This window comes from Corvus hawaiiensis, chromosome 4 (genome assembly GCF_020740725.1).
Source record: "Corvus hawaiiensis isolate bCorHaw1 chromosome 4, bCorHaw1.pri.cur, whole genome shotgun sequence".
Lineage (NCBI taxonomy): Eukaryota > Metazoa > Chordata > Aves > Passeriformes > Corvidae > Corvus > Corvus hawaiiensis.
The window spans coordinates 53,661,200-53,677,118 of NC_063216.1; positions in this window are offsets into that span (position 1 = coordinate 53,661,200).

The window sequence follows — 15,919 nt, forward strand, 5'->3', positions numbered from 1 at the left end:
TGGTCAGTCAGAAATTTGCCAGTAAGAGCCATTCTGATGTAATTCTGATTTAATAGAATCAGAACATTTTGCTGGAACCTGTTGATTCCATCAAAACCTTTGACAGCAAAGTGAGTAGTTTCGTGTCCTGTCTCACCAGCCTTCCAGTGTGCCAGTCAGGTTCTGTCAGCTTGCCTGGCTCCTCAGGCTGGCTCCTTCGCTGGCTCCCCGCTGTTCCATGGGCTGCCAGGCTGCCTGCATCCCTGGGCACTCACAGCCAAACACTCTGCTGCTCCTGCAACAGGCCCTGTGTCAGTGCCCTGGCACACCTGGCCTATGTTCAAGATTTCCTGCCTTATAAAAAAAAGATAAAAACTCCCTACATATAAATCAACAGGTAGTACAGATTTTTTACATGCTCTTTCCCAAAATCATTTATAAATCTTCACTTTTCATTTCCATGCTGAAACACATATTAAAAATATCTGACCTCTGGAATCCTGCACAGAAATTAAAATTAAATAGAAAAAAAAATATTTTCATATATGAAGGAAAAATTACATATTTAGATGCCAATGAAACAAGGATATATATGGTCACTGAAAAAATATTAGGAAGAAGAAAATACAGGAAGGACTCACATAATTTTTCTCAGAAGCTTAAGAGATTGCAAATCATTCTTCTTTTTAGATACAAAACAACAGGCAGTTGCAAGGATGCCCCAAAACTACTTCTGTACCTCTGAGAAGTGTACCAGTCAGATGAGTCAACTTCTGAAGGTGCCTGTTGCAGTGGCTGAAGAGGGCAGTCTGATGGCCACTTTGTACTAAATTTCTGAGAACAGATTGCTCAAATTGTCAGAGAAGTAGTCCATGCAAAAAGATGAAAAACAGAAACGGAGAGCAAAGGATAAAAGCTACATGAAAATACTCAAACTACATCTTCCTTCATATCATATGCACTAATCATTATCTAGAGAGGAGACTACTCTTTTCAAAGTTCTGTTTCTTATAAAATTTGCTTCCTTCACCAACACCATCTTTAAGTGCTTTCTTTTATATTTACTTAATTATTTATTCCTTTATATGTTTATATATTTTTATCACTAAGGCATCAGGTATTTTAGTCACTAGGAACACATCATACTATTAGAGTATTTCAGATCACTTGTCCTTTAATTTATACTTATGAAATGCCTAGTGACATTTGTGGTATAAAGCACATGAATGTTCAATTAAGTGAACAGTGCAATTGTGTCTTAGAAAAAAATAAAGAGTTGAGAACTTCTCCCGCTGGATATAATCCAGCATCCTCTAAATCAGAGGAAAGAGCTTCTGGTAGTCATTGGAGCTCTTCAGACTTTTTTGAGGAAATGTATCTTCTAGACTAAAGCTCTGGAAAAAGATACTCCAGGGTGTCATGTGGGTTCATTCGTGTTCCCTGAGGCCGCTGATCAATATAGCTTTGTTGTTTCTGCTGCTGTTATCCGAGATGTCTTTGAGTTCAATAAATAAGTGTCAGGGTTTCAAGAACCTCACTGCCAGCAGAGATACAGGGAAGAAGTCTTAGCACCAGGCTTGTTTTAAAGAGTGACCAGAGGCTTGGTTCTGTGGCAAAAAGTCGGTCAGTCTACTGCACAGACATGGTCCTAACACAGTTTGAACAGGGACAATCAGAGCAAGAACTGAAGTCCAACCTGCCCTTGTCAAGGGGACTGGCATCCCCAGAAGCCTTCCCTTGGAGCACATCTTCACCTCTGTGTTTCCGCTCTTATCTCTACCATGCTACTTCCATATTTGCATTGCACCAAATCTTTGTTGCATGTTCAACAGCACTAGATGTTTTCATTTGAACAGCCTTTCTTTCATCCTGTGTCTAGGACAATTTATGATTTCTCCATCCCGATAAGTTTGCACACAGCACCTAAGCATCCTTATCACAGAGGCAGTTTTGCAGCTTCTTATTAGGTAATGATTTCATGTATCAGGTATAGCAGCTATACCTTCTAAGCCTTTTTATAAGCAATTTACATGGGCCATGATTTTGGTGAGATAGAGCATACATGCGCACATGGATCGAGTGGTACAAATCCTTTCTGTCAGCAGTTGCACCAGCAAAACAAGAACCTAACAGTGTCCTGCTTCCACTGCTATTAAGCTCATTTGGTATTCATGAAAGCCATAAGGATGTTAAGCTTATAATGGTATAAACACTTAGCTACAGCTTTTCTTAACATTGACTCCCATGGGGCTGCCAGAAGAGAAAAGAATATATGTGAGTCTATACAATAACTAATTTATATCGTGCCTGTAGCTTTCAGTGTCATCTATACTGTATACATAAACTTTCTGGTCAGAGCAGTGAATCAGGATCTATGCATGAATACAGATACTTATGTGCATTGCATGTTATCAGCTTATTGATATGTAGTAAAATTATCCTACTTTTACTCACAATGCATAGCAATTTACTCCTGAGAGGAACACGCTGCTCCTTCCTGTGTTTGCACTGCAACTCCCTGGAAGTCTCAATTTCTTTTTTTAGTGAAGAAAAGGAAATAATTTGTTTTGGATACTTCGTTTGACATCTTCTTTTTGCCCAGCTGAAATATTTTTGGAAAAAAAAGGTCAGTCACAAAGTATGGTGTTTAATAACAGTGAAAAATTGATTAGCCATAAAGCCCTTAGCCATAAATGGATCCTTTAGGTCTGCTCCTGATCTCTTCTGTCAAACAACTGCTGCTGAAATACTCTCTAAACACTGAGAGTAGATGGAAGGAACAAGAGAAGAACAAGTAATAGAGAGTCATCTCACAGAAGTCAAGGACTTTCTATGTGAGTAAAGTTACTCACAAATATCAAGAGTCAGCATTTTATGCTGTAATTCAACATAACTTGAGAGAAAAAGATTAACTCTTATTCTGCTTCTCCTTTGCTCCTGCTTTAGGTAAAACTTCCTCCTCGCTGTTTCTTTCTTTGATAATTATGCCACATATCAAACTCCATAGCTTAAAAGTTTTCAAGTGCTTTCATAGTGGAAACCACAACTTAACAGATGCAGCTTTCCAAGGTGGCTTTCTCCCCTCTTGACATTTTGTGAGCAAGCTCCCTTTCCATTAATGAGTGAGTAGCATCCCTGTGACACTTGCAGTAGTGGCTCACATGGAAAAGTAATACAAGGAAAGTATTTAACAAATGTGCAGCTGTTTGTTGTGTCACTCCAGCTGGTGGAAATAGACTCTAGAGATCAACCAGTTGTTTGGGAAACACCACTGGTTGATAGGTCACAGTTAGTTGTCATCTATGTGTTTAGACAGCTTACCGAGAACATAAATGTCAGAAGGAAACTTCTTGAGAGGGTCCTCCCAGCTCCCAAGTGTACATCCTTACCCACAAATATCCTGTGTCCTGTATTTTGATTTAAAGGTATGTCAACTAGCTCTAATCCAAAATCCCTGTAAAACATTTTTAAGTTTTAAAACAAATTTTTTATTCTTTTGGCATTTTTGTGTATTTTTATAAGACTCTGCATTTCCTCTTTCTTACTGGCAGAAGAATTGCAAGTATCACTCTCTATGGTTCACAAAAAGGCTGAAAAAACTGTTGCAAACCTTCCAATCTAATTGATCAATCTGGTTATAATACAAAGGAAAATGGACAAAGTACAAATCAGAAGTCAGGAAGTTAACTGAAGAGGGAATCTAAAGTCACTAGGAAAAGATAGTAAGTCCAAGTTACTAAGACCAACAAAGAGGAATAAAACAGCATACTGAAGAATTATTTTCTGTTTTGAAAGAAGGAGGTTATTGAATTCATATTTTAGTTCATTTAATGTACTATGCATTTTTTCCCCTCATTCACTGGGGAGGACATTAAACAACACAGTCTCCTTATCTTTGGGGCCAGAAAACTGTACTCAGGAATGCTAAAAGAAATGGCTTTAGAAAGGAGTGTAAACCTAAGGCTTCCATAAACAATATAGAAAGGTACTGACATGTTCAAGTTAGCTGAGGTATCAAAATCCCTGGAACAGCCTTCTGGTAGGTTTGTTAAATCACCTGAGAAACAGCCGAATATTGTGCCGTGGATCATCACATCAGTATTGCACAGATGAAATCAGAAGGCTCAAGACATTAATGAAAAACCTATACTTCAAGAACTGAATGATCCATTAACTATACAGTTAGCACAGGTAAGATTGTACATAGGGTCTGGTTGTAGCTGCAGATTATTTAAATACAGAATCAAAATCCCCTTTTGTTTATAATTAAAAAGTCCACTGACTAATAAGTTGTTCAAGCACATCCACACTCACAGGCACAGACTCCTGCTAAGTTTCTTCAACCCAGCTAGGCACAACATGCTTTGACCTGGAAGATACAGTTACTGCAAACACTATCTTGCAAAGAGGAAAATATCACTCATTGGCGCGAGATCTCTGTCTCTCAAGTTTCTTTTGTAGCCTAATATATATGTCATGAGACAAAGCCAATTTCCTTGTCTTTGGTAGGCACGCAGGCAGTCCCAAGGTCTGTTGGTGCAGGAACATTTCTCATATCACCGCTTCGGCTCTGACACAACACCGCCCTTGAGCAGGGAACCGCCACCGAGGTGAGAGCTGTGGGCTCCGTCCCACAGCCAGCAGAGCAAAGGCAATGCCAGGAAGCGGGGACACCTGGTAGAAACGAGGATTTAAGTGAATTTTTGGGCCTACGGAAGGGCAGTTTCCCTGCACCTGCCTGGCGGCTACAGGAGCAGCAACACCCTCGGCGCAGGCCGCCCTGCCTGTCCCGGAGCAGGCGGCGACAGTTCACCCGACATCCACGAGATGGCGCCTGGGGTCCGGCAACCGCCGCCCTGTCCAGGCGCTCTCCTCTCCCCTCGAGTTGAAGCTGCTTCGGGAATCTCTGGGAGAGCAAAAGGAAAACCGGCCCCTCATCCGTGGATTTTTCATTGTCGCGGGTCTGTAGTTAAAATTGGTGACCGTCCCTTTTGCAAAATATTCCCCAAAAGCCATGATCTCTCTGGTGCTCCAGCTGCTGCCTTTGCTCTCCTCCGCTCTGCTTTGCTTTGCTGCACCTTTGCCTAAGCCACTGCTCCTGTGGGGCGGGGACGCCAGCTGGGGGCATCGTGTTAAGAGCTATGAGGAAGGAGAATTATGTTAGTCACCGCTGTCCAGTGCAGCAGTGCTCGTTCTGGATGCTTGACATTGACGTTGAGCTCACTTCCAGGCAAATTCCCAACAGCATTAATGTGAAGGGTACAGGAGGGGTGTGTGCAGGTTTATAGGCATACACATATTTAAATATATTAAGACATGTGAATTCCCATTTTTTAGGTTACTTGGAGTGTTATTATTTTCTTACCTTAATTTTTTTTCCAAAACATTCTTTCCCCAAACTTTTCTTTAGTGCAGTGGCTCACTGTTTTTCACAGTGAGACCTGATTATCTGTAAGACTGAATCTATACTCATTTTTGTGGATGAATTTCTGGGTTCACTGGGAGCCATTCCCTGGGGTTCCATGGAGAGGCACTGGAATAAATGCAGGTTTCTCGATTGCAAAGGGTCACAGTGTTGGAATTTACCTCTCTTCTGCTTTTGGCAACAACAACCTCTGTGTAAATCTGATAATATGGGTGGCAAACACATGTTAGGTTAGAAAACGGTACAGCAGCTGCTGTGCTACTGGTAGTAACTTAGTCAAATAGATTCAGTAATGTCCAATATTTAGACATGTACTCTTGCAAATACAATGGGCCTTTGGGGTTCAGGAAAACCTGATAAAGCAGCTCCCTGATTCTGGACACTAAATGTAATAAGGCTAATCATAATAATCCTTTTAAAAATAAAATTTCCAGCCCTTCGTATTATATTAGACTCTAAAAACTGAAAAACAATATTTAAGGCAAAAAGCTTATCAAAGCCAGATTTTAGGTACTTTGATGGTTGGGTTTTGGGTTTTTTTTCCTCCTGGTGAGTGGAGAGAGGGTGTTTTTTCCTCAAAAATTGAAATTCTGCAGTGTTTTCCTTCTCTGCTCTGGAGGGCAGTTTTCTCCTTTGAAACATCTTGAGGTGTCCAGCTGTTTCAGTGATGGAGAGCACTGAAGTACCTTCATAATAGTATTAGGAGAGCAATACTCTGGGTTAGGTGCTCTGTTGGAATTAAAATCAAATGTAAGTGCAGGAACACCTCTGTTGCATTCCAATTCAATTTCTGTTCTGATTAAATCACTTATTGCTGCAGTTAATATTTGTTACATTAATGTCTATAAACCAAATATTGCAGGAGGCCCCATTGTGTTAGGCACCATGAAAGAAGAGGGCAGACAGTGTGCTCTCAGCTGTTGTTTCCCCATCTGTCAAGTGAGGACAATGTGCTTGCTCTCTACAAGTACATGAGCACTAATTAATTAATATTTGTAAAAGGATATGTAAATGCTAAGTATTATTTATGAATAATATTATAAATTAAGATTTGTGGAGAGGCCATGGAGAGAAGACACAGATGGCGTTAGAGGGCAGAAAGAGCAGTACAGAGTGCCAAGATTAGCCTGGAAGAAGAAAAAAGGAAGCAAAGCAAAATAAATTGTTAAAGAAGAAGAGTCGTTTTTGCTTAACAAAAATAAAGTGAGAGTGCAAGGGATATGAGCAATATACAAATGAGTTTTAAAAAAAATACAGGACAATAGTGGTGTGAAACTGGATGGAACATGCTGAAAGTAAAAATGGTAATAAAAAGAAAATTTGAAAGAAATAGACAAGAAGAGCCCTACTAATGTGCATAACACAGTGATTTATATATGCTCTTTATTTTAAAGTAGCTCCTGTACCCTTAGAATGTTAAAGCTTTGCTCAGCACAACAAAGGAAGTGCTAAGAGATCCTGCTTTCCCCAGGTGAATGAGCATGAGTTCATAAGATTGTGGCCCCAACATCGACCACAAGGCTAGTGATGAAAATGTTATAGACACATAGTACTGTATGATAGTGTGTTATATGAGCTGTTCTGAACTTTGTGAATAGCTCCATCAGGGGACACCCAGCAAATTAGAGAAAGTGGTTCTGGACAGAGCAATCACCTCTTCTTTCAATCACATCCAGTGTCCACATGGGCGTTTCAGTTTTTTTTCTATACTGTATAGGTCAGGCACCTGCTTAACTTTCCTACTTAGAAAAGTGTATTTTGGAAAAACAGAAGAATGTTATGGAATCACAATTTTCCCCAAATACTGGGAAAAATTATAAATTTATTAATAATTTATAAACATTCATATTAGAGTTCCAAACTAAATTTTAGTTTGACTTCACTCTCACCAATCTTTTATTTCCTTTCCAGGAACATTCAAGACCACAGCATTTACTGACATACATATTTATGAAGTACAGGCTTTGGAGATGAACTGCTGCACTAGTTCTACAAAGTCAGCTTCAAAATTGCACTGTGAGATGTAACTCTTGCAATTTTCTACTTAAGTTGTAGCTGAAAAAAAATTATGCAGAAAACCAAAACAATGCATAGTACTTATTTCAAGAACATGCAGTAAAGTGTTTGTGAATGGTCCCACACCAAGATTAATGAAAATAGGAAGTAACTAAATATTCAAAAGGAATGGAGAAATCCAAGAATTGAATGATCTTCTCAGACACTTCACAAACAGACCCAACAGGCAACATTTTCCCAAGAGATTGCTCACGGAAATTATTTGCTTCATTTCAGTTGTTAACAAGCATGAGCAGCTGAGCTCCTCCTCCTCTACAGCACAGAAGTGATCTCCAAGATTTTTTCCTACCAGCATTACCAGAAAATGAATGAATTAGGTTTGGACAGGTCCTCCTCTGTTATTTCACTGACCCTCAAATCCGTCTGCCTGCTTTGAGTAAATGTGGAGAAAAAAACATGAAAAATATATATCCTGGGTTTACTTTGATCTCTAAAAATGAGGATGATTTTATTTTAGGTGTATAATAATATTGCTAACCTCTGTCCACTAAGCAATCCTTCCTTTTCCCTTGGCTCTCAGTTTGACACATCTCCAGCATGAAATGGACTAAGATTGCCATGAAACTGAAAGCTCTGAGTGTGGAAATTGAGGAATGCAGAGACAGATTCTTTTTTCTTTTTTAAACATATGCCAATGAAGAAGTCCTTTTTTTTTTTCCTTATCAGTTTTCTGAATTTCTTGGTAAATATCACTACAAACCTTGGCTAGAAAGCCCAAAGCAAATTCCCTTAGAGGACTTCTGTTAGAGGCACAGATTACCAGAGGGGAAAAACCAGGGATTGACTCAACCCTGAAATGGTACACTAGTCCTGGTGAAAACTGCCACGAGGATCAGGTCACTTTTCGACATGAGCTTTGCCAATGGGAAAGCAAGAGAAAAGCAGATCACTGCAGAGCACTAAAAAGAGCCAGGAAGCAGCTGCAAATGTTCTGATGCTGATATACGTGTTTGGCCAGCATGAGGATTTTAAAGGAGCAAGCATGGATGTAGAGGTGAATTTCAGAAAGGATGGGCATGTTAAACTATAGTTATTAGGTGCATTGTCTGGTCAAAGTTGTAAGATAGCTTTCCTGCCTATTAAACATTGTTCAGAAAATTTTAAAATCTAAACATGTAAAATAAAATACAAACATGAAACACTTTGATTCACAATATTTCTAGTTCCTTTTGTGCACAGTAAACTTCTGTAGCATTTTTACGTGAAGCATACATGTCGTAAAGATGCATTTTAGGAAGAGACAATTTCAAGTTTAAATATTGGCCGAGTATTCTTTGCAATCTTTATGGCATATCACTTGTACCAATCTGCTGCATGTGACGCCTGGAGAGAGCACATTTAAGATGGGTAAGAAGAATTCCTGCTTCCAATACTTGCACTGAAATAAACCCTTCCTTACCTGAGCAGGCCATCCCAACCTAGATGGGCAGGTTTTATGGGGAAGGCAAGGAACGTTTAGTTGTCATCTTACATGCATATGGTGAAGGGCAGGACACTTGTAAAACTTTCAGGTTTTACAAGTGCCCATGGTTGGGGATCTGCCTTTTTTATGGCCAGGTAGCCACTGAATATTTCATACTAACCATACTTCCAGGAAACAGAAACACTGAATGACACAGAACCTACTATTCTGTTGTCATACACTCTGTTACCTAAATCTTGCCATATACAATTTCAGGACTCCTGAGAATATCTGTGATATATTTAATAGTTTTTACAGTAAAAGCAGGAGCTATGTCTAAACACATGGGGGACGGAGTCAAAAGCAAAATGGGTACTGAGGGTTATCATATATTTGTCTGCAACCAAGACCAGCCCTAGTGATGGCCACACAAATTTTGGGCAGCCAGCTGTTGATTGCCTCAACTAAAAGGCATTCAAAGTCTAAGGCTGCTCAGCTATCTTAAGAGTATCTGAAAAGTTGTCCATAAACTGAAGTTATTTGCAGGTATGTGTTTAAACATTATCAATGCTATGGAGAAAAAAAAGTCTTTCAAATTATGTTTCAGTTATGTTAGTTTTAATTGAAGGGGTTTGGAGATAAATACCTGTTACAGATTTTGCAGAGATTTTGCTACCAATGGTAGAATAATTTCTTGCTTAATGTCATTAAGTGAGTTACATGAACACGAACTGAAAAACTCAGTAATTTCTAAAAATAGTGAATACTTCGGTTCTTCTCCTTCCACCATGCTAAACTTAAAAGAAAGTCAGCCTATGTGACTATCCTTTGATGAAATTGTCTGTCAAAGTAGTTGCATATTAAACATCCAAAATACTTATGCAACATATATTTTCATGAAATACATGTTTTCATTAGTTACCATTTATATGTTGTAGTTGTTTTGCTACGTGCGACGGCATTTTTAAATTTGCCTCACCTTTTAAAATATCTCAAATATTAAAATATCTCAAATATATAATTTTAACTTATTAATGTTGTAATTTGTTGTAATTTGGAAATAAGACTGTGACAAGCTCAGGTAAAACATGCTAATAAGGGACTAATATGTAGCAGAAAAAAATAAGTGCATTAATACATCTCCACATGCTAGTGACTAGTAGCTGTTCTTAAACTTAATCTTTTATTTTTTTTCTCCATAATTCACCTACTTATCCTCATATTATCTCCTTTTTAAAAGTGTTTCTTCACTGTGGCAGTTTGTGAAGACAAATCTAATGTAAGAAAGATATTTACATATTAAATAGGTAGAAAATTATTATTCTGTTTTGCAGCTGAGAATGTCAAACCAAAGGACTCCACTATACTTCTCCTTTTGTAATCTCTTTTTATGAGTTCAGTATGAGATATATGATCATGATTTGGAACATTGTTGGTTCGTTTAATTTGCATCCAAGAGCCACAGAGCCATCTACCTTCCTGCTTTTATATGTGCTGGTAGGAATATTAGAGAAGAATGGCATGTTCCTTGCTGTGACATATGCTTTCCAGGCAGGTTTAGTTGAATCACTTAGTGCAAGATCCACAGAGACATCCAGACCCAGAGCCAACCTACTTAATTTTAAATTTGAATATAAAATGAAGTGAGTGTCCCCAGAAAGGACTTTGATAATCTGATAGTCAGGATTTGCCTAAAAGGTAGGAAAAAGTGTATCTGATTTCCTTGAAGTAGAAAAAGCAACTGAGCCTTGCTCTTCCTCATTAGATCCCTACATTGAAGAATAGGTAACCTTTTTTTTCCTATTTTTTGTTTTAACGAGGTGGACATACATCACAAGTTATGGATTTTTTTTTTTTAAAGCTTAGTTCTGTCTGTGTGTTTAGGGTTGCCCTGAGCACATGGGATTGAATTGCTCACTCTAGGTGAGGAAATACAGTATTTGAGGTTCTCAACAGCACTTAGATGAAGGTAGGAACCGATCTATTCAGGACTTTCAAGACATTGAAGGTTCTCCTTTTATCTAAGGACTTCAAAGCACTTGATTAATAAAATAAGTATAGTTTCCTCATTTCACTGACTGAGAACCCACAGAGATGTAGTATTTACACAGGGCACTTCACCTGTCTTCACACAGCCATGAGGCAATCTTACTCCTAGTGCTGCCTTCCCAGCATTCCCCGGGTTGTACTAACTTCACTGTGTTCAGGATTGCTAGTTCAAACACCTCAACTCATAGGAACTGTTAAAATCAACTAAGATAATGTTTAAATTAGGCATGGCCAAACCCTTTGAGATCCTAAGATTTTTCTTCTACACAGGTTTTGTAAAGAGAAAATAGAAATATTTTTTCTTTGCAGGTTTGGTTGAAGACTTTTGACACATTAGTCTCAAAACTCTTCAAGAAAATAAAAGGAAAACATTGCCTTTTTTTATAGGAGCAGTTAATCTAAAAATCCCAGTTCCAAATCTGAAACACGAGCTATATATGTATATATGACTCTACACAGACACGAAGGGATGCTGCTGAATAGTGCTGTAAGGAGAAATAGCTGAGATGATGAAAGAACCCAACACCAGTATTAGAAGTAGGAAGCCTTAGGAGTCAGACCTTTGGGAGCATTACTGGTAAAACAGACTGATGTGTCAAGGTGTGTAGTCAGGTACGCAAGCAAAGAAAGGTTCTCTGGTTGTCTGGGTTTTCATGTATTTAAAACAAAAAATCTGAAAAAAAAAAAACCAACCAAACAAACAAACCAAGATTAGGTACAATATTGTAAATAAGCAACTAAGAAACCTGACTGTTGCTGATCTCTTATCATTGCTAAAATAACCCAAGTCTGAATTAATAAAAGACCAGTTTAACAGGCAAACAGAAGATTGATCAGGAGTGTTCTAATGAAAGTGTGGTAGCATAAATTGCTTTTGCCAACCTAAGCACAGCCATAGCCTTTTTCAGAAGCAATCCTGCCAAGGAAGTTTTAGGCTCCCACATTCATGGCAAACCCAAGCACAAGCAGTCAAGACCCCAAGAACCTAACATCTTCTGGCTCCCTAGAATTAATCTCTGGAATAATCCACACTCTTATTCTTACATTGAGAAGTTCAAGTCCTCAAAAATCCATGCAAGAGCTCTCTCTAAAGGACTCTGTAAATGGAGTTGAACTCTGAAATCCTCTCAAGGAAACTTGAATTTTTGCAAATGACACTCTAGAGCCAGTGTTTGCTGACTCCATCTGCTGCAGTGCTGTCAAGAAGTCCTGGCTCCAGCCGGTGTTCAGCTTTTGTGCTTAGTGCTGGGTCCAAAAGCCAAGGCTGAGACAGAACTTAAGGAGCAAACCACTTTTAGTTTTCTTTAGAAATGTCTGATTTCCATGCCCAGGAAAATAATGTTGAAAGACTTTTATTTGCAATTCAAGAATTCTTTGAAAAATGCTTTTTTCTGACTTCTGGTCACCCTGCTTCATGGTGATGTCTGTCTTCAAGATCTGATAATGGTTTGAAAAATGAGATAGAGCAGAGACTACAGAGCAGGATCTTGAAGAATTTGTATGGTTCATCATAACTGAACTGAGAAAAACAATTGTGAGCAGGCAGAAGTGTCTGTTTGCAGTAAATATCATGCTGAATTATAACATAGAATCAAAATTAGTTTCAATCAAGCCCAGCACACATGGAGAGGCAGATGAAGAGCTTTTGGCTCTCCTCCCTCTACCCCACCATGCTTTCCTTGGCACTGGAGTTGCAGCAGGAGTGACAGAATGCCACTCTTGTAGCTCCTGGCCAGTAGTAAGCTTACCCCACACACATGGTCTGCCCCATGGGGAGGGCACAGCACTGCCCCATGGGGACTGGCCGTCAGGGAGCACATTCTGGGCCCTGGCAGGACGGCCAGCCTGGGACCAGGACGGGATGGTCGGAGTGGTCCCCCCTCTTTCTGCCACCCAATTGCTTTTACTTAATTAGGCCCATTTCTGTAACTTCTGCACACACATGTACTTGTGTCTGGAGATGATTTGGGATTGTCCATAGCACAAAACCAGAATCTGGAAGAGGTGATCAAACATGGCATGATCAACCAGCCATATAAAGGGAGGGAATAACGTCTGTCTGTGGGAGAAGCCAGAGGCAATGGCTTGAGCAGATGTGAACAGAAGACTGAATGCTGGGATGACAGGACTTTCACAGAGCCTCAATTGGGGAGTCAGTGGTAGGAGACAGGAGCTCTTCGGTGGTGCTCACACACTCATTCTCTTCCCTCCATTCCACCTAGAGTCTGCTCAGGCTTGATCTGGCATGGTCTTGATTTTTCACCTTCTTTGCAGGTTTATAACTAGACATTTGTGCAAAACTAGGATAAGAAAATTGTGTTGAAATGATTCATAGGCACTGGCACACACAGAGACAGAGCGGTGAGACCACCGCTGTTCACAGCCTGAGTGTGGTTTAGCCAAGGCTGGAAGCACCAGTCTCATGAAATGAAAGACACCTGAAACTTCATTGGGGTGGCTGCAAGAGAGACAGTGCCTTTACAGATCTAAGGTCTACCTTGTACATCTCCATCTGCATTATGTATGATAGAGTGGGGAGATTTGCAAGAACATTAAATAGAGAAAAAATACAAAATGTGTTTTGTTAGTCAGAATGCTTTATTACTCTTCATTGGACGTGATTAAATGCCCAGGACATGAATAAATCAATAAAATGGAGCTAATAAATGAGTGACTTGCTCCTGGTGACTGTCATATATTCTTGACCAAAATGAATAAAGGTGTAAGTGCAGGAGACAGACATGCAATAGCAAATAATATAAGGAAAAGTAACTTCATTTTATCTTATTCTGTCACACAAATTGAAGAAACCATTATTTTAAAAAAAGAAAGAAAAAGAATAAATTAATTACACTTATGCTGCATTTACAGCAATGAATGTCTACGCCTGAATGATGCAGGCAAAGACCATTTCTGAAAGGTTCTTAAAGAATGACAAAATTCAATATCAGAAGGGGCATTCAGAAAACCACACATGCTTGCTGTTTGAGGAAGGTGAGGCACACCATGGGGTTTTCTCTCTCCTTTAGAAGAAGCAGACCATTGTCAGAAACTAAACACCATGCTAACTGTGACAGTGGATTTGGGTGGCGGCTTCTTTGTTGTTTTTTAATAACTAGATAATTGTATTTCTATACTGAAGTGTCACAGCAAAAAGAAACTTGAAGCAAAAATTTAAATATGATTAGCTTGTTAGTCGTGGTTTTTAGGAGTCTAATTTTTTTCCCTCAACTCCCATCCTATTTTTTAAAATTTCTCCAGGGCATGTCATATATAGTGAAAAATCTCAATGGAGGCCCACAGGTATCACTGCTGTTTAGTCAGACTCAAATTGGGCTCTAATGGTTTTAGATAGAAGAGCAGATGGAGAGGGTTTGTTCACTAGTCGGTGCCCTTGCCTCAGAGTTCACCTCGAGTTGTTTTCAGAAATTCTCACTTCATGCACATTACTTATTTATATCATCACTTTTTTTTCCCACTTCATAGATAATTGCTACTTAATTGATACTGCCTTTATACAAGCCTCCACAATAGCAAGCAACAAGACACACTGCTAAATAGAGGAATCATTAATCTGTGTATATATTCTGGATTTCTTTTAAAGATGGGCTGGAAATAAGCAAAGTCATTAGTAGTTTGTTTGCAACAGTGTATTTATGAAAGCTCTATGGAGAATGTGTCAACAGTCAGTATGTAACAGAGCAATTAACACAGTACTTTTGTACTTTTGACTGTTAGCATGGGAGTAAACAGAAGCAGATGTGAAGTGTTTGTGCCGTTAGTATTCACAGACTGTTCTGACATATGCAAATACAACTAATGCTTACAGAGCTTGCAACTCTTATTGTACCATGACCTTACTTACCAAACCCTGGGACAGGACTACACACTTTCCTTATAATTATTAACAATAAACAGATACAACCTTTTTGTTTTTAAAGCATTACAGACTGCAGTGGCAATGTGTTGATAGTCTTATGCATATATAGCTTGTTTTAGACAGTGCTTTCTTCAATGTAAGAAGAGAACAAACAATAAAGAAGTAATGAAAAATGCATACAGAAAGCTAGAACAGGAATCAGCTCTGAAACACTGGTTCAGCTCTAATTATACAAGCCCACTAAAGTTCAGTAGTTACTACATCCATCAGATTCTGTGTATTTAGGACAGAGTTCAAACTGAGACCTTTCACTGCTACAGTCTTAAAATGTATATCTTGCTAAAGCAACTCCAGTCAGGCTGTTAAAATAGGATGCCAACACTGAAATGGTTTTCTGCCCCATAAAAAAACCCCGAAAACCACATACTTGACCTAATAAAATTGCCTGCATCCTGAAAAAAAAAAAAAGAAAAAGGAGAATAGAAGGCTTCTTGTGTTCAGTTATTTTTCATGTGAACTATATATATCTGATATACCTGGAGTTACTACAGTGATTTTCATCTTCAAATACTATCTAAAACCTAGCTATGTTACACAGGTGAAGGTCAGATGAGCTTTTATTTTCAAATGTTCTGTTACAGATGTGTTTCCCGAATAGGAATTAATCAAAACAGAATGAAAATATAGGATTTACAGTGATGTTTGGCATTATTTACTACATGAAAAATATTTTGCTTCAAAAGAAAACAATTTGTAGAAAATAAGATTGACAGGCCATCTCTTCCAACATGTTTCCCTGTTTGAAGGCAGAAAAAATATCTCCTAAACATACTGTCTTTTTGTTATCTTTAAGATATAATGGCTCATGAAATTAAAGTCCTCTTTTGAAAGTGCATATATGCTTGTTTCCATTTTGGTTTTGCCATTACAAATTAGTTCAACAGGTCTCACTACAAAATACTGTGTTTCAACTGGACCCACAGTGAAGCATCTTCTTATTTTGGCTCCACTGGGGCAGGAGGCTGTTGCAGCAATCGCTTGGAGCAGAGCATGGGGTGGAGCAGCAGCACTCCCCTGAATGCAGAGGCAGAAAAGCAGTGGCTGGAGG